Here is an 18,120-nt window from a genome sequence, read left to right as displayed (position 1 = left end):
GGGCTGTCGAGTCGGACCCGACTCATAGCGACCCTTCCTTGGGTTTCCAAGGCAGAATCACTACAGAAGTAGATTGCCCCATCTTCCTTCTGAGGAGTGGCTGGCTAGTGGGTTCAAATCATCAACCTTTCCATAAGCAGCCAAATGTTTAACCACTGCACCACCAGGGCTCCTTATACTGTAAAAAGTAGGAGAAATTTAACCTATATAATAAAGGATTTTGGAATGCCTAATAGACTGCTACTCATAAAACTGGAGTTTTGGTGGTATGATGGACATTGAGAGGGAAATGGAATATACATAGCTTTTAAGCTAAGATCCATTCACTCTAGTTGTTCTGTTTTGTTTTGCTGTTGCTTAACGCCATTTAAAATTAAGGACGATATTATTAAATAAAAATTTTTTTGAGATAATTGCTATACAGTATGTATTTTATTCGGTTGTTGAGTGTGGTGAAGATAAAGATTATGCGGTAGATTCAGTCCTGCTTGCCAGTGATTACATGCCTTGAATAACGGGGTGGAGGGGAGGATGGGGAGGAAATTTCAGATGAGATTTAGAACGAATGTTGTAGTGAAATCACATTACCATGTAAGTGATCAAGGCTGTATACGTATAGAAAGTTTCTAGTAAGACAATAGTAGAGATACAGAGTTTTAATTTCTGTAAACATCATAATTTAGGTGTGCTGTACAATGATCTGCAAAGAATGAACTCATTTATGGTTTATCTATAGGATGTTAGTGGTTATACTATGAAATGCTGCTTTAGTGCTTGTTTTGATACAGTATTTGCTGGCCAACACTTACTAGTGAATTATTCCTGTTGTGGTTTATTGTGTTTCCAATGTAGTCATGGTAGAGGTAGTACCTTTTTATAGAAGTTTCCTAAGTTATTAAAACACCGAGGAGTGAATATATTAAAATATTCCATTGCAGAGATTAAGCTAAGGGTTCTCAGCATAGCAGTAGAACAAATTACAGGAGGCACCTGGGAAATCCGACTTGCTCTATCATTGCCTGCTGCACAGTAGGTATTTAATAAATACCTTTTGAATTAATTGAATGCATTTTTTTGGTGAACTGTTAAGTCAGTGGTCCTTCAGTGTAAAGTGTCTGCATGGTGATTCATTAATTTAATTACTATTTGTTGAGCCCTTACTACTTATTAGGCCCTGCTGTCATGGTGTATAAATTTCAGTGGGTAAACCATCAACACATTTCAGAAATCAGATAATGGTAAACACCAGTGCAGAAAATTAAGTTAGGGTAAGGTGATGTGACTAGGTGGCTACTTTTTAGGTTGGATGGTCATAATCTTTCTGAATAAGGTGACATTTAAGCTGTGATCACAAGGTCTGCCATGGTGGCATAGTGCTTAAGAGCTTGGCTGCCAACCAGTGGTTCAAACCTACCAGCCACTCCATGGGAGAAGGATGTTGTAGTCTACTTCCATAAATATTTACAGCCTTGGAAACCCCACAGGGTGATTCTACTGTATCCTGTAGGGCCACTATGAGTCAGACTCCACTAGATGACCACGGGAATCTGCGATCTGAATAATGCTGAGCACTCAGAGATGGAAGGGAAGAGTTTTCTGCAGAGAACTGCTAGAGCCAAGGCCTTTCTCAGTTTAAGAGTATGTTTCAGGAATTGAGAAAATGCCTACGTTTTGGTCCACTTGGGGAAGATGAGTGAGTTAGGCAAGGTGCCAAAACACAAGCCATGGTTTCTCAAGATAAACTAGGAAGCCTTTCAGGGATTTTAAGCAGGGGAGAGATAATACTTCATTGATGATTTTAAAAGATTATTTTACCTGCTGTTCGGAGTACGGATATTGGAGTGAGCAGTAGAGAAAATAGGGAGACCAGTGAGGAGGCTTGTGCCCTAGTTTTAGCAATTGACCATGGTAGTAGGAGTGGAGATGGAGTGGAGTGGATGGATTTGAGATATGTTTTTGGGGGTAGGGAGGACTTTCTGATTTGTTGAATGGGGAAAATGGAAAAATCAAAGATTAAATCTAGATTTTGCTTGTGTGAATTGTGTGAATACATGTGTTCTTTCCAGGGATGTGGTAAAGAAAGAGCCAGTTTAGGGGGCTGGGGTGAGAACTCAAGACTTAAGCTTGAGATGAGCTCTTAGGGAGGTGATTTGTTATATATGCTTGGAGTCCAGAGAGAAGTCTGGGCTGGTGATGGACTTGAAAATAGCCATCATATGTGGTTGGTTTTTAATCAGTGAAACTGGATGAAATAATTTAACAGCCTTTTTCAACCCCAGTTCCTTGAGAAAATTAAGTTCTAGTGCCTGAGTTATCTGTTGTATATAATAAATTATCTTATGTACTTCTGGAATTGTTCATTAGACTACCCTTGGGTGGCTTGAGAATTTTGCTAGGAAATAGGATGGATCCTACAACTGAACCCTGGGGTGCTTCAACATAGGAGGTTGGCCAGAGAATTCAGTCAGTCAAAGAGCAACCTTTGAAGTAGGAAGAAGCCAAGAGAAGAAAATATTTTGAGGAGGAGGAAAGGGTCAACTGTGTCTAATGACTGAGAGAGAAAGATAAGAACAAAGATGTGACCTTTGGTTTTGGTATCTTGTTGAAGGTCCTTCATGGCCCTGATGAGCAAACTCAAGGGAGTGGGAGGGCCAGAGCTACATTTGAGTGGAATGAGGGGAAATGGAAGATGTGAAGATAGTAGCTGTGGATGTATATTGTGTGCTGTGCTTTTTCTTGATGTAGCTGCCTTTCTCTGTGGGTCAAAAAATACGAAATTCAGCACAGTAATTTTGAGGTTCGCAGCCTGTGAGTAGGCACTGTTTGAAAAGGAAAACCTCACGAGAATTGTGTTATAGTACATGTTTTAAAAAGAAGGAGGTAAAAAAAAAGGAAGCCAAGGTATGAATGGCAGCTTGTTCCAGGTTTACACAATAAATGGTCTTGGTAGTTTCAGTATCTGTGGAAGACAGTATTTCCAGATCCTGACCATTTATTCCTTAAACTCCTTTTTTCCAGGTGATCTTTTCTTCCATCTCAGTTTCTCAGTCTCGTGACTAGTTACTGTTGTGTTGTTAGGTGCCATCTAGTTGATTTCAACTCAGAGTAAAACTGCCCCATAGGGTTTTTAGGCTGTATTCTTTACATATAATTGTATTTATTCAATCTGTATGCTGAGCAAGTAATCTGAAATGCTGGACTGTATGAAGAAGAATGCAGTAACAGGATTGGAGGAAGACTAATTAACAACCTGCTATTTGCAGATGACAACCTTGCTTGCTGAAAGTGAAGTGAAGAGTACTTGAAGCACTTAGGATTTCATTTTCCCTGGATCTACAGTCAACAGGCATGGAAGCAGCAGTCAGTAAATCAAACGGCATACTGCTCTGGGCAGATGTGTGCAAAAGACCTCTTTAAAGCGTTTAAAAGCAAAGATGTCACTTTGAGGATTAAGGTGCACCTAACCCAAGCCATGGTATTTTCAGTTTCTTCATATGCATGCTGCATAGTGAATAAGGAAGACTGAAGAAGAATTGATGTCTTTAAATTATGGCATTGGTGAAGAATATTGATATAACATGATCTGTCAGAAGAACGAACAACTCTGTCTTGGAAGAAGTACAGCCTGAATACTTCTTAGAAGCAAGGATGGCAAGACTTCCTCTCCCATACATTAGGACATCATGCTTGGTAAAGTAGAGGATCAGTGCGAAGAAGAAAGACCCTTGACGAGACGGACTGACTCAGTAGCTCCAGCAGTGGGCTCAGACATAGCAAGGATTGTGAAGATGGCATGGGACTGGGCAGTATTTTGTTCTCTTGTGCATAGATTTACTGTGAGTTGGAGTCAGCTCTGTGGGACCTAAAAACAAGAACAATCTCTGTAGGAGCAGATTACTAGGTCTTCTGCAAAGCACTGAGTGGGGTTGAACTGCTGATCTTAAAGTTACTCTGAAGTGCTTAACTGTTGCACCACCAGGGCTCCTTTTCACTAATAACTAGCTCTTATCATTAGTAGTAGCTGTGACTGCACCTCCTCCTATAATCTCAGTTTGTAGCATCATACTCTGCATTCCTTCTTATTCCAACGCAAAAAAACCAAACTCACTGCCGTCAAGTCAGTTTCTACTCACAACGACCCCTTCTTGGGTTTCCGAAGGAGTGTCTCCACAGAAGTAGATTGCCCAGTCTTCCTTCTCAGGAGTGGCTGGTGGGTTTAAACCACCAGCCTTCTGGTTAGCAGCCAAATGCCTTAGGCACTATGCCACCAGAGCTCTTCTAGAAAGACATTATTTTATCCATAGTTCCTTTTAGCTGGCTCTCAATTCCCACCCACCACCCACCCCCCACACACACCCCGTTAATTGCTGCTTCCCTTGTTTACCTTAATTGGAGTCAATGGTTGTAATCCCTGCCTTGCAGGGGTCAGCATAACTTCCTTCCCCAGCCTGGCTGCCTGAGTATCAGTTCTAACTAGGCCACTTACACTGTGACCTGGGACAAGTTACCCAGTTGTTCTGAGCCTGTATCCTCATCTGTAAAATGAATATGCTGCTACTTACTGGAGGAACTAGCCTCATAGGGTTATTTTGAAGATTGTGAGTTTGAAGTAATAAGCATATAGTGTTTTGAGCAGGATTTGATAACATAGGTCCTCTGTCCATTGTTCTTGCTTAAAAAACCCCAAATGTGATTAAATTCAACTGTGTTTGTGCTTGCACCTGTGCGGCTGGAGAGAAATGCACAGCCTTGACAAACACATTGAGTTGTGTCATTTAAATTCATGAATGTTGACCTTAATTGGGCCCTTAGTTCAGCCTGACAGTTATACATTTCACTAGTCCACTCACTCTTGCACTGTCGTAGACAGATTTTATCTCATCTCTTCTCTCCTTGTTTATTTTATTGAGAATATGAAAGTGGGTGGTAAGGATTGGCATGAATCCAGTCCTCAAAATGTGGAGCCGGAGCCACTATTCACATTCCCATTTCTCCATCCTTGATGGCGGCAGCCCTCGAGACATGTGCTCTCTGACCCTAGCCATTCGGAGCTAGGTCACAACTCACAAGGTAAAGGGCACCTGTCCTTCAGACTGCCAGGTAGGCAGATGCCAGCTGCAGGTTTGGTGAGTTGACCCGACACTCTACTTTCTACTTGCTGACTCCTCTACCCCTTTGGGTTCAATAATGTGCTAGAATGACTCACAGAACTCACTGAGAATATACTGTACTTATGACTACAGATTTGTAGATACAAATGAAAAGACGCATAGGGCAAGGTCTGCAAGGGTTCCGCGTTTGAAGCATGTCCCAAGCATGCTCATGTCCCAAGAGATGGACCACCCTCTTGAGAGCAGATGTTCACATCAACCAGGAAGCTATCCAAGCCTGTATTTTAAGGACTCTTTTTAGCCCCACTGCATAATACACAAAACCATGCATTCTGAGCCTCGTTGGTGTGGTCAGCCCTCACTTGCCAACACAGACTCTCAGGTGTGACCTGGAAGTCCTAGACCAAGGTACCTCAGTTATTTCAAGGGCTATTTGCTAGAACCAAGGACAAAGGCTGCCTTAGAGTAAAACTAGTCCTTTACCTGCAAGAAACAATGACAAGGTTTTGTCATATGTACCTGCCTGCTCTCCTTACCAACCCCATTTACTGTCAAGTCCACTCTAACTCATGGCAACCCCATGTGTGTTGGAGGAGAACGGTGTTCCATAGGGTTTTCAGTGGCTGACTTTTGGGGAAGTAGATCACCAGATTTTTCTTCCAAGGTACTTCTGGGTGAACTTTGGAACCTCTAACCTTTTAGTTAGTAGTCTGTTGTGTTAAATGTTTGTACTTGAGTCCCTCAAACTGGAGCCATTATGCTGCTCGATGTCATTGAAGCTTTCCTTTGCCTTCAGTGGGCCTTCACTTTACCAGACCTCATATCGTTCAGCAATCAGTCCCTCCTGGTGACTTGTCTGAGTAAACAGGTTGAAGTCTTGGACGATATTCTGTGATCCATGGGTTTTCCTTGTCTCATTTTTGGAAGTAGATCACCAGGCCTTTCCTCATGGTCTTAGCCTGGAAGTTCCTCTGACATCTCTCCACCATGGGCAACCCTGATGGTCTACCCTCCTTGCTTACTTTCTCGTCATCTGACTACTTTGCACACTTACAGTGATGTACATCTGCTAGTAACAAATGCCAAGGTGTGAGATGAGAGGAATGCTAGCTGTGATGGTTAAGGTTAGATGTCAGCTTGGCTGGGCCATGATTCTCAACACTTTGATAGTTATATAATGATGTAATTTGGCAGTTACATAATGAAGTAGTTTAGTGATCTGACAAGGTCATTCTCCATTTTTGTAGAATGCCAATTTTCACTTAACAATGTGGTCTTTGGAACCTAACTGTCTGTGTCAATAAGTGAGAAATGGGTGTGTTTGAAATGCCAATGGCATAGTGTCCGGCATTGCAGCAGCATGCAAGCCACCACAGTATAAAATACTGACAGAATGAGTCGTGGTTGGATGAGATTCCATTCTCGTTTTCTCAACTTGACATAATCAGCAACTTTGAACATTTCTAAGAGCAGAGAACAGGGTTGTTCCTTTTTGGCTTGAAAAATTGTGTATAATTTGATAGGTGATATATAAAATTTCTGTGAGTTTTGGAAAGAAACGTGCTAAATTTAAGCCTGCAGTAGCACATTGAGACCTGCCGGCGGACATCACACCATCTGTTTCCTTTACATATGGATAAATAACTGCATTGTGTAGTGTTTCCAGAAGGTAATTATACAACTGAATGAACTTTATAAACCTTTTAAATTTTAAACACTATATAAACACATTACAGACCAAGTAGACCAGCTACAGAAGACTAACATATATAAACAGGTTCTAGATGCTTCAATAGGTAGATAAAATGATTTGGTTCATACAATACGTCCCACCCCTCCACACATTATTAGGTGCTGCCAAGTTGGCTCCAACTCATAGAGACCCTGTGTACAACAGAATGAAACACTGCCCTGTCCTGGGCCATCCTGACAGGCCTTGCTATGCTTGAGCCTGTCATTGCAGCCACTGTGCCAGTCCATTTTGTTGAGGGTATTCCCCTTCTTCACTGACCTTCTACTTTGTTGTTAGGTGCCATCGAGTCAGCTCTTACTCATAGCAGCCCTGTGTATAACAGAATGAAACACTGCCCAGTCCTGTGCCGGCCTACACTCCTTGCTGTCCATGAGCCCATCATTGCAGCCGCTATATCAGTCCATCTCATTGAGGATCTTCCCCTTTTATGCTGACCCTCTACTTTACCAGGCATGATATTCTTCTCCAGGGACTGGTCTCTTCTGACACCATGACCAAATAGGTAAGATGAAGTTTGGCCATTCTCGCTTCCAAGGAGCATTCCGGCATTCCAGCTGCACTTCCAGGACAGATTTGTTTGTTCTTCTGGCAGTCCGTGGTACTTTCAGTATTCTTTGCCAACACTGCAACTCCAAAACATCAACTCTTGGGTCTTCATTCATTGTCCAGCTTTCACATGCATAAGAGACTATTGAAAATACCATAGCTTTGGTTAGGCACCCCTTGGTCTTCAAAGTGACATATTTCTTCTTAAATACCTTAAAGAGGTCTTTTACAGCAGATTTGCCCAATGCAGTACATCTCATTTCTTGACTGCTGCTTCCATGAACATTGATTGTGGATCCAAGTAAAATGAAATCTTTGATAACTTAAGCCTTTTCTCTGTTTATTAAGTTTATTGATGCAGTTGTGATGATTTTTGTTTTTATGTTGAGGTGTAATCTCTACTGAAGGCTGTAGTCTTTGATCTGTATCAGTAAGTGCTTCAAGTCTTCTTCACTTTCAGCAAGCAAGGTTGTGTCCTCTGCATATCTCAGGTGGTTCTTGAGTTTTCCTCTAATTCTGATGCCATGTTCTTCATATAGTTGAGCTTCTGGGACTATTTACTCAGCATACAGATTGAATGAGTATGGTGAAAGAATACACCCCTGTTGCACACCCTTCCTGATTTTAAGCCATGCAGTTTTCCCTTGTTGTGTTGAAACAACTGCCTCTTGGTCTGTATACAGGTTCCTCATGAGCATAATTAAGTGTTCTGGAATTCTTATTCTTCATAATGTTATCCATAATTAGTTAGGGTGCTGTTTTGTAATGTGCTAGAGAGATCCTTTCTATTGTAGCTATAATATACTCACTGCCATTGAGTTGATTCCAACTCATAGCAACCCCATTTGGGTTTCCGAGGCAGTAAATCTTAGGGAAGTAGATTGCCCAGTCTTCCTTCTGCAGACTGTTTAGTGGCTTTGAACTGCCAACCTTCTGGTTAGCAATCAAATGCCTTAGGCACTATACCATCAGAGCTCTTTAGCTATAATGTTGTTGTTGTTGTTATGTGCCGTCGAGTCGGCCCCGACTCATAGCGACCCCTCCTTGGGTTTCCGAGGCAGTATCACTACAGAAGTAAGATTGCCCAACCTTCCTTCCGAGGAGTGAAACTTTAAAAGTTACAGGTGACTTGAGAGTTACTGTCTTTTCTGTACTCAATCTCCACATTTCTGTGTATGTTTTACTCTTGTTGAAATCCTATTGTTCGGAATATATTTTATTATAGAATAGATTGAATTGGCATGTGTGGGTTGACTTGGGAGCCTAAATACCATTTTATATAGTTTCTGTGGGAAAAATGAATTTTGGATTTCAAACCACATACTGAAATAGTAAGCTTTTAACCTAATTTAAGGATTGCCTTTATTTTTCACTGTCTCCTTAAAAATAGATTCATGATATTAACACTGTTGTGCTACTTTCAGTTAATAAGCTCAGCTCTTTTCCTATACTACATTCTGTTATTTCGGTCCAGCGGGAAGATTTTGTTGTTTACACCCAAGTCAGCTGGTATCTTTATAATCACTTCTGTTGTTAGAAACAGCAGGAACTTACTTTTTGAAGGAAAGTCAAGAAATAATTATTTCCATGTTTTTGGGGCTAGTATCGCAAATGGAAGGAGACCATCCAAGGAACCAGAAAAGCAGTAGCCTTGCCCTATGGTTTGTGTTCATGAAATCCTTTTGTAAGTAAACCCTTTGAGCTTAAGTAGTCTCTTTCCATTTGCAAATTGCCAAAATTTAATTGCTGTTACTACTATTTAACTTTCTAGGCTTGACTGCTAACCAGAAGGCTGGTGGTTCAAACTCACCCACCACTCCTTGGAAGGAAGATGGGGCAATCTACTTCGTAGTGATACTGCCTCGGAAACCCAAGGAAGGGTTGCTATGAGTCGGGTCCAACTCGACAGCGCATAACAATAACAACAACAGCAACAAGGCTGTGTAGTAGTAGAACTACTGTCTTAGGTTTTTTTGTTTTTTTTTAATTGAAATATGCTTTTAGAATGGCAGTATTTTTCTGTGTAGAATTTACCTATGTACTAGTTACCTGTTCCTATGTAACAAATTACCTCAAAACAGTGGCTTAAAACAGTGGTAAAACATTTATTATTTCATCATTTCTGTGTGATTCAGGAATTTAGGAGTGACTTAGTTGGATATTCTGACTTAAGAGTCTCTTGTGAGGTTGCCTTAAGGCCTACCGTTATCTGAGGACTTGACTGAGACTGAGGTTCTGAAGTGACTCACATGTCTAGCAACCTGATGCTGATGGCTTGATGGCTGGAGAACACGTTCCTCCCCACATAAGCCTAGTCCCTAGTCCTGACGTGGCTGGCTTCCCCCAATGTGCGTAATCCAAGAGAGCAAGATGGAAGGCACAATGGCTTTTATAAACTAGGCACAAAGTCACACATCATCCCTTCAACAGTGTTTTATTGCTCTTGTGGGCTGGTCATAATACAGTGTGGGGAGGGTGCACCTAGAAGCTTAAATGCCAGGAGGAAGCGTCATTGGGCGCTGCCTTGGAGGCTGGCTCCAGCAACCTCAGAGTTGTAGTGCAGATTAGTTTTCATTCTTGCACGGCTTTTAGTATACAGTGCCTGGCACATAAATTACAGGCATGCCTTGTGTAACACCCTTTCGGGCAACACCCAACCACATGTACATCCATGGTCCCATAAGATTTTTTTTTTTTTCAAAGAGAAAACAGCTCTCCTTTTGTTTATCATTTCCCTCTAATGGTATAAAGACCCCAAACCCCTAGAGTGAACAAGCAGTGGGGCTCCAGGGTGCATCCCAGTCATCCCCGCAGTGCCTCTTTTTTCCCCTCTTCCTGGCTTTATTCGCCTGCTCAGTGCTTGCAGCCTCAACTCCTGGTGCAGACCCGTGGCTCCTCCGTTCTTACCCTGGGCGCTGGCACACACGTGATCAGGAAGCTGCCACACCAAGAACTCCTGGCACCCACATACCCAGTCCCTGTGGGCACCTCTCCTCACGCTCTGTGCTCCTGCATGCGCTCAAACTCCTGATCCAGCTCCTGGCACAGCCCCTGCCCAGACCAGCCACGTACCTGTCAAAGCCAGCTTCCTGTACCCAGTGTATACAACTCTTGGGCTTTGTCTGGTAGTCTCATAAGGTTTTCGTGTAATAGACTTCATGAGGATTTAACTGCAGATGGTATGGGGACTGCCTGTGTTCTCACAATGTCCAAATGCCATTATATCCTATTTCCTAGAATGTATTATGAATGTTAATTAACACATACTTGTACACAGCTTACATTAGCTGTTATTATTCACCCAGCCTTGATATTTCAGGGCTACCCATTAACGCTTGCATAATAATTCTTTCTACTATTTAATGATATAAGGAAAAATAAACTAACATTGAGGAAGCTGGGTTATCATGAATATTCAATTGCTGACCTATTCAATAAGCAATAGCCCTAGAAATCTTATCAGAGGTGCTCTGTAAGAAGATTGGCACGCAGTGTCTTATGCTAATATCATGAGAATATAATTTACAAGACAATTTGTTATCTCAAACAATGTACAATCTAAATTTATTGAACAGAAATGACTACTTTTAATGGTCATTGCCCTGAACTAGAGTCATGGAGGATGTAGTGGAGTGAACACATTGGGAAGTGATTTCCTCTGATGTAAGATGGTGTTGTTGTTATGTGCCGTCAAGTCGGACCCAACTCATAGCGAGGCAGTATCACTACGGAAGTAGATTGCCCCATCTTCCTTCTGAGGAGTGGCTGGTGGGTTTGAACCGCCAGCCTTCTGGTTAGCAGTCAAGTGCCTTAGGCACTGTGCTACCAGAGCTCCTCTGGATAAGATAGTCCTGGTTATTTACTGGCACTGTAGTATAGGTAGGTAGGTAGTACTCCTGCCTTCTTCACAGCATCCAGAAAGAAGTTAATTTTTCTTTCTAAGTCTTTTTGAAAGCATGCTCAATTTGGTTGGGTTAGGGAAGATTTAGATAAACTAATGTAAAAGCCATCCTGCAGCAGAGACATTATGGTTGACTTGTCTGTGGTACATCCAGATGAAGGTGTCCAGTAGAGAGAGAAAGATCTGGGTAATTATTGAAACTAGTAGTAGATAAGATTGATCATCATGGAAATCTGTGTAAATAAAAAGGCAACCCTTGGGTATAACCTTAAGTAACATTTAAAGGACTGGCCAGGTGACAGTTTCCAAAGGAAAAAACAGAGATAGGAGGAAAACCAGAAAAGGATGGTGTTCTGGAAGCCAAAGGATGACAGAGTGAAAGAGGAGACTAGGTCAGTAGTGTAAATATGACAGAAGTCAAGTAAGATGAGGGACAGACAAGCTTTTGATGATTATGATCTTGCTGAATCCAGTTGGTATTGGTAAGAGCAGTTTATTTATTTATTTTTTCTTTAACATTTTATTGTGGTTTAGGTAAGTTTGCAGAGCAGATTAGTTTCCCATTCAACAATGAATACACATTGTGCTTTGTGACATAAGTTGCGATCCCCTCAGTGTAACTGCACTCTTCCTTCTTCCTCTCTGGGTTCCAGTTTCCGCTTGCCCATCTTTTCTTCCCCTTCCTACAGTTGGAGCCTTGATGTTGGGTCAGTGCTGCCCTTTTGTCCTCGTATGGTTTGATTGTTCTCAGGAATACTTTCCTCACAGGTGTTCTGTTCACTCACTTTATAGGCCTGTCTATTGTTTGGCTGAATAGCAATCCACAAGGGTGGGGTCAGTTCCAGATTTGAAGGGTATCTAAGGGCCATGGCCTCAGAGCTTCCACCTGTCTCTATCAGACCTGGAAGTCTAGTCTTTTTTGTGATTCTTAATTTTGTTCTACATTTTCTGTCCAAGATCTGTTACTATCCTAATCAGAGTGATCCCAGTCAGAGCAGTCATTAGTGTTAGCCGGGCACCATCTAGTTCTTCTGAGGTCAGGCTAGTAGAGGCCGTGGTTCGTGTGATCCCTTTGTCCTTTGGACTGATCCTTTCCTTGAGTCTCTTCTTTGCTTCAGCCGGGAAGATGGCCACTCAGTGAGAGCAGTCTTACTGGAATTGTGGGGGCAGACACTGTAGGAGGGAATAAGCAGCAAAATGAGAGTAAAGTTGGTGCTTCTGTTTTATTGGCACTGTATCTCACTCTTGAGTGATAGGCGTGGAGTTATGATTAAGTGAAGGCAGTGTGTCAAGTTAATTCTTTGAATGTTTAAGTTTGAAAGTAGCTAGCAGAAGACAAAGAATTTTGAGAAGTTATTTTTTTTTAAAAAAAGATGGTAGAGTATTGAGTTTCAGTGTGAATGGAAATTAGTTCACTTGGAGGGGAGTGTGCATAATGTATCTAGCAAGATACTTGGTAACATTGGAGGGGGAACCAGAGAAATGAATTAGGTTTAAATCAAAGAAAGGGGTACCTCTTTCGTTCCATAAGTGGGAAGGATATTAGGATGCAACAGAGTATGCTAGCTTGGTGACAGAAAGCTGAGGGTGAGTTCCTCCAATGGTTTGTTTCAACTGAAGTAGAAAGTATAGTTATCTGCAGAGACTGGGAGGTGTATTGGGAATCAGATTTAGAGGAAAGTGTTGAAGGTTTGAACTGTCCTTCTGTGGATTGGAGAAGAGGGCTAACCAGGGGAACAGAAAGATTGACTATATCTTTCCTTTTCTCCAGTAACACTTGGAAGATGGATATAAACAGAGAGGCAGTTGATAGATGTAGGCTGACGTATGTTGACTAAGTAAGGTAAAAGAGTAGGGCAGCCAGAGGAATAAAAATCAAACCAAACTCATTGCCATTGAGTTGGTTCCAATTCATAGCAACCCCTCCTTGGGTTTCCAAGACAGTTATCTCTACGGAAGTAGATTGCCCAGTCTTCCTTCCCCAGTGGCTGATGGGTTTGAACTGCCAGCCTTCTGGTTAGCAGTCAGATGCCTTAGGCACTACCACCACCAGAGCTCCTGCCAGAAGAATGGTTGATACAAATTTTATGTTGAGTACTGATGGAAGTAATTTCGATTGTGGTGATCCAGATGGGGGATTTTGTCTGGCAGGAGAGCAAAAAAGGCAAGGGCATCTGTGATATCAGGAAGAAAGTGATAGAAATAAAGCAGTGTCGTGTAGTTGAATAGAGCTAACCCTGAAGGTTGAAGTCAAAGTAGAGATACAAGGGACCCATGAGATTCATGAGACTTAAGGGTCTTAGTGGGAGCTCTGGTAGCGTAGTGCCTAAGGCACTTGACTGCTAACCAGAAGGCTGGCGGTTCAAACCAGCCACTCCCCAGAAGGAAGATGGGGCAATCTACTTCCGTAGTGATACTGCCTTAGAAACCCAAGGAGAGGTCACTATGAGTCGGGTCCAACTCGACGGCACATAACAACACCACCACATGGGTCTTAGTGAGGTTCATGACCACCCATTAAAATCCATTGCCATCAAATCGATTATGCCTCACAGCGATTCTGTGGGAGAGAGTAGAACTGGCCATAGGATTTCTAATGCTGCAAAATCTGTATGGAAGCAGACTGCCACATTTCTCTCCCTCAGAGCAGCTTGTGGGTTTAAACCACCAACCTTCCCATTTGCAGCTGGGCACTTCATCACTGCACCACCAGGGCTCCTGGTTTAAGATCAGATGTGTTGTTATGTGCTGTTGAGTCAGCCTTGACTCATAGTGACCCTTCCTTCCGAGGAGTGGCTGGTAGGTTTGAACCACCAGCCTTCTGGTTAGCGGTCAAGATCAGGTGTAGTGACCAATAGAGCTGGTGGGAATAGGGAATTAGTCACTTAGAATTTGAAGGTGGAGCAGTGTCTGGATGGCAGGATTCATCCTGTCCCTATGAGTGGATGACTTAAATGGACGGCAAGTGAAGACCACGGGGTTGAGGTTAAAGAGCAGGGCCAGAATTTTGGATAGGTCTCTGAACTCAGTGCCAGCTGTTGTTTTCTTTGCCACATTCTCAAGTGGTACTGCTGGAGCAGACTCTCCCACCCCTTTGAAAATACTGAGGCATTTTGGCATGTTGCCCTCGGAGAATTTTAACCTTTGATACTCTCACTCTGAACTTGGGTGTCTTCACACTTGTTAACACCAAGAATTGCTTGAAACAGTGTATGACAGTGTGCTTTTGATGACTAAAGAGGCTGAACTTTCACTGCCTTATTTACTCTGTAATTGTGAATTACCTGTTCCTTTCGTTTGGACATTTTCTGTTGGTACAGTAATTTTTTATTCTACCTTTCTTGGATTCTGCTTTTATTAGCATTTTTCCTTTTATTTGTCTTGTCTTTCTATTTGAGTTGCATGCTTAATTTTACTTCTTTAGTAATATTTTCAGTGTTAGTCTGTTACTATTTTCGCCAAATCTTACAGATATTGATGTGTGTAGTTTTCATTATGTTTTTACATTTAATTGCAACTTTGATTTCTTGAAAAGAAAGTTGTTTAGGAGTAAATGATTGGTGAGGCTTCTACCTCTTTACAGGGATTTGGTTTTGCCCCGAGGATGCCTTGTGGCACAGCTGGTTGAAGCGGTCTGCTGCGCTGTGGGAGAGAGATGTGGCAGGCTGCTTCCCCCTACAGCCTTGGAAACCCTGTGGGGCAGTTCTACTCTGTCCTGTGGAGTCACTGTGAGTCAGAATTGGCTCGATGGCAACACTGTTTGTTTTGTTTTGTTTTTGCCCACCTTCCTTTGAGATACAAAATTAGAGAATGGATCTGTTACTGAATTAGGCTATTTGAAATATAATATTTGTAGCCTAAATTTTAAGAATAAATATCCCATGAGTGCTAGGAATAAGGATATCATTTCTGTTGGCTAGAGAAATAGATCTTATCACATTGGTCTTCATTACTACACTTACTGTGACCTGTCAAGAAGTGAGACTCTTGCTTATGTATTTTTTTGTCCCTCCTCTTAACTTCAGATATTTCTATTTAATTAATTAATCCTCATTTATTTATTGAACAAGTAATAATTGAGCATCCAGTATGTACTTTCAAACATTGCTCACCCATGGTGACATGTGGTCAGTTGGCTGTGGTTCATCTGTGATTATCACCAAGTGATTACAGTTTCAAATATTTCATCTCTTTCTCTCAAAAAAAGAAAAAAAGAAATTTGGAAGGAGATTTATTCTCCACCACAGAGCACTCTGAATATGGTCTGCCTTCACGTAAATTGAGTATTAGTTTTCAAACTTGATCATATAAGAAATTAAGGCTGAAAATTTGTTGGTAGATGCTTATTTAAAATAATAAGCCTCTTAAATGTTGTTAATAATATTTTTGTGAAAATGTCTTTTCCAAAACAAAAAATAGCAGTGTGCAGACTGACATTGTTTTACATTTTTAACAAATCTGTAATGCTTGGCTTGATAGAAAGTAGCTGAATTCTCCTCTGCAGTAAGTCTTTTGTGGTCTCACATGCTTCATAGTAATAAAGCCTCTGAAAATCTCCACTGTGTACTTATGAAATCATAAGGGTGATAAAAGGCAAAGAATATGTTTTAACCTCACTGATCACCTGAAGGGTTTTAGGAACTCTCAGGGACCCTGGATTACACTTTGAGAATCCCTGCTCCAGGCCTTAGATCTGATGGCATTATAGGTTTAACTAAATGCTCTTTAAAGGTTAAAGATTATTTCGGAAATTTCCCACTCTTATCATACAGTGGTAAGTGAATGGTGGACATGAGGTCCTGAGTTTTGTTGTTGTTAGTGTGTCAGATTCAAGCTGTGCTCTGTAGCATTTTCAAGGCTGTGACCTTTCAGAAACACATCCCCAGGCCTGTCTCTGAGGTGTTTATGGGTGGCTTCCAACTACCAGCCTTTGAACCAGTAGTCAAGTGCTTAACTATTTGCACCACCCAGGGACTTCTAAGTATTGAGTGAATGGGTAGGTAAAATCAGAAATATCAGCATAAAATTATTTAAAATAGGAATGAAACACAGAATTGGTAAATTGAGGATTTCTTACACTTTTAAAATTTTAAACCACACCACATATGTTGATTCATTGGGATCCTGTGTACAGCAGAACAAAACACAGCCCAGTCCTGCATCATCCTTGCAAGTGTTGGCTATACTTGAGCCCATTGTTGCAGCCAGTGTGTCATTCTATCTTGTTGAGGGGCTTCCCCTTTTGCACTGACCCTCTACTGTACCAAGCTTGATGTCCTTCTCCAGGGGCTAGTCCCTCCTGATAACATGACCAAAGTACTCAATATCAGGCGGGAACCTGGCAAGTCAGGCGGGTGAAGGATTGAGCAAGAAGAAATTACAAACTGACTGACCATGCAAGAAGAAATTACAAACTGGCCAATCAGGAAAGAACCTAACTGCAGCCCATGTCGAACCCGGGATGCAGATAGCCCTTTGTTCCTGGAACCAGCACAGGCCCTCCCCCCTCCCTTAAGGCTATAGACAGTCCCCAACTATTTCCCCATATTATGCTAATGAAGTGCTTCTACCTGATTGGTTCCCACCTTATTCCTTCTGCTTCCACTCAGGTCCACTGGGGAGGGAGAAAATGGAACTATATAAACCTCTCCTGGGAGTGCAGAATAAACCTTTTCTTTATCCCGCTCTCTGTCTCCTCTCTTCCTCACCACAACTTTACCCTCAAGATGAAGTCTGGCCATTCTCATTTCTAAGAAGCATTCCACCTGTATTTCTTCCAAAACGGAGTTGTTCATTCTTCTGGCTTCTTGTTGTTATGTGCCATCGATTTGGACCCAACTCATAGTGACCCTTCCTTGGGTTTCTGAGGCAGTATCACTATGGAAGTAGATTGCCCAACCTTCCTTCTGAGGAGTGGCTGGTGGATTTGAACCGCCAGCCTTCTGGTGAGCAGTCAAGTGCCTTAGGCACTACGCTACCAGAGCTCCGATTGTCCTGTCAGTCCATGGAATGTTCTGTATTCTTCACCAGTACCATAATCCAAATGCATCAGTTCTTCTTCAGTCTTCCCTATTCATTGTCCAGCTTTCACATGCATATGAGGAGGCTATTGAAAATACCGCGCGCTTGGGTCAGAGATACCTTAGTCTTCAAAATAGCATCTTTGTTCTTTAACACTTTAAAGACGTCTTTTGCAGCAGACTCATTTGATTTCTTGACTGCTTCTTCCATGAGCATCGATTGTGGATCCAAGTAAAGTGAAATCCTTGACAGCTTCAATCTTTCCTCCATTTATTATGATGTTCCTTATTAGTCCAGTTGTGAGGATTTTTCTTTTCTTTATATTGAGATGTAATCCCTACTGAAGGCTGTGGTCTTTGGTCTTCATCAATAAGTGCTTTAGGTCATCTTTACTTTAATACAAAAACCAAACCGAAAAAAAAAACCACACTCACTGTCATCGAGTCAGTCCTGACATAGCGACCCCTCCTTGGGTTTCTGAGGCCATGTCTCTACAGAAGTAGAATGCCCGGTCTTCCTTCCGAGGAGTGGCTGATGGGTTTGAACCCCCAGCCTTCTCGTTAGCAGTCAGATGCCTTAGGCGCTATGCCACCAGAGCTTCCAACACTGAATTTCATAGTGTTGCATGTTTTGCTGCTTAACCAAAAGGTTGGCAGGTCAAACCCATCAGCTGCCACTTCTTAGGAGAAAGATGTGACAGTCTGCTTATGTAAAGATTCCAGCCTAGGGAACCCTTATGGGGCAGTTAGGTTACACTGTCCTATAGGGTTGCTGTGAGTTGGAGTTGA

General features: G+C 42.0%; 1 protein-coding gene across 1 annotated transcript in view; it reads left to right on the top strand.

Annotated features, from left to right (window-relative positions):
- Positions 1 to 18,120, top strand: part of RAD23B (RAD23 homolog B, nucleotide excision repair protein) — a 55,213-nt gene that overhangs the window by 4,668 nt on the left and 32,425 nt on the right. The window lies entirely within an intron of this gene.

This window comes from Orycteropus afer, unplaced genomic scaffold (genome assembly GCF_000298275.1).
Source record: "Orycteropus afer afer isolate SDZICR_OR568_19922 unplaced genomic scaffold, OryAfe1.0 scaffold00320, whole genome shotgun sequence".
NCBI classification, from domain to species: domain Eukaryota; kingdom Metazoa; phylum Chordata; class Mammalia; order Tubulidentata; family Orycteropodidae; genus Orycteropus; species Orycteropus afer.
This window is presented reverse-complemented; position numbering and strand designations above follow the sequence as displayed.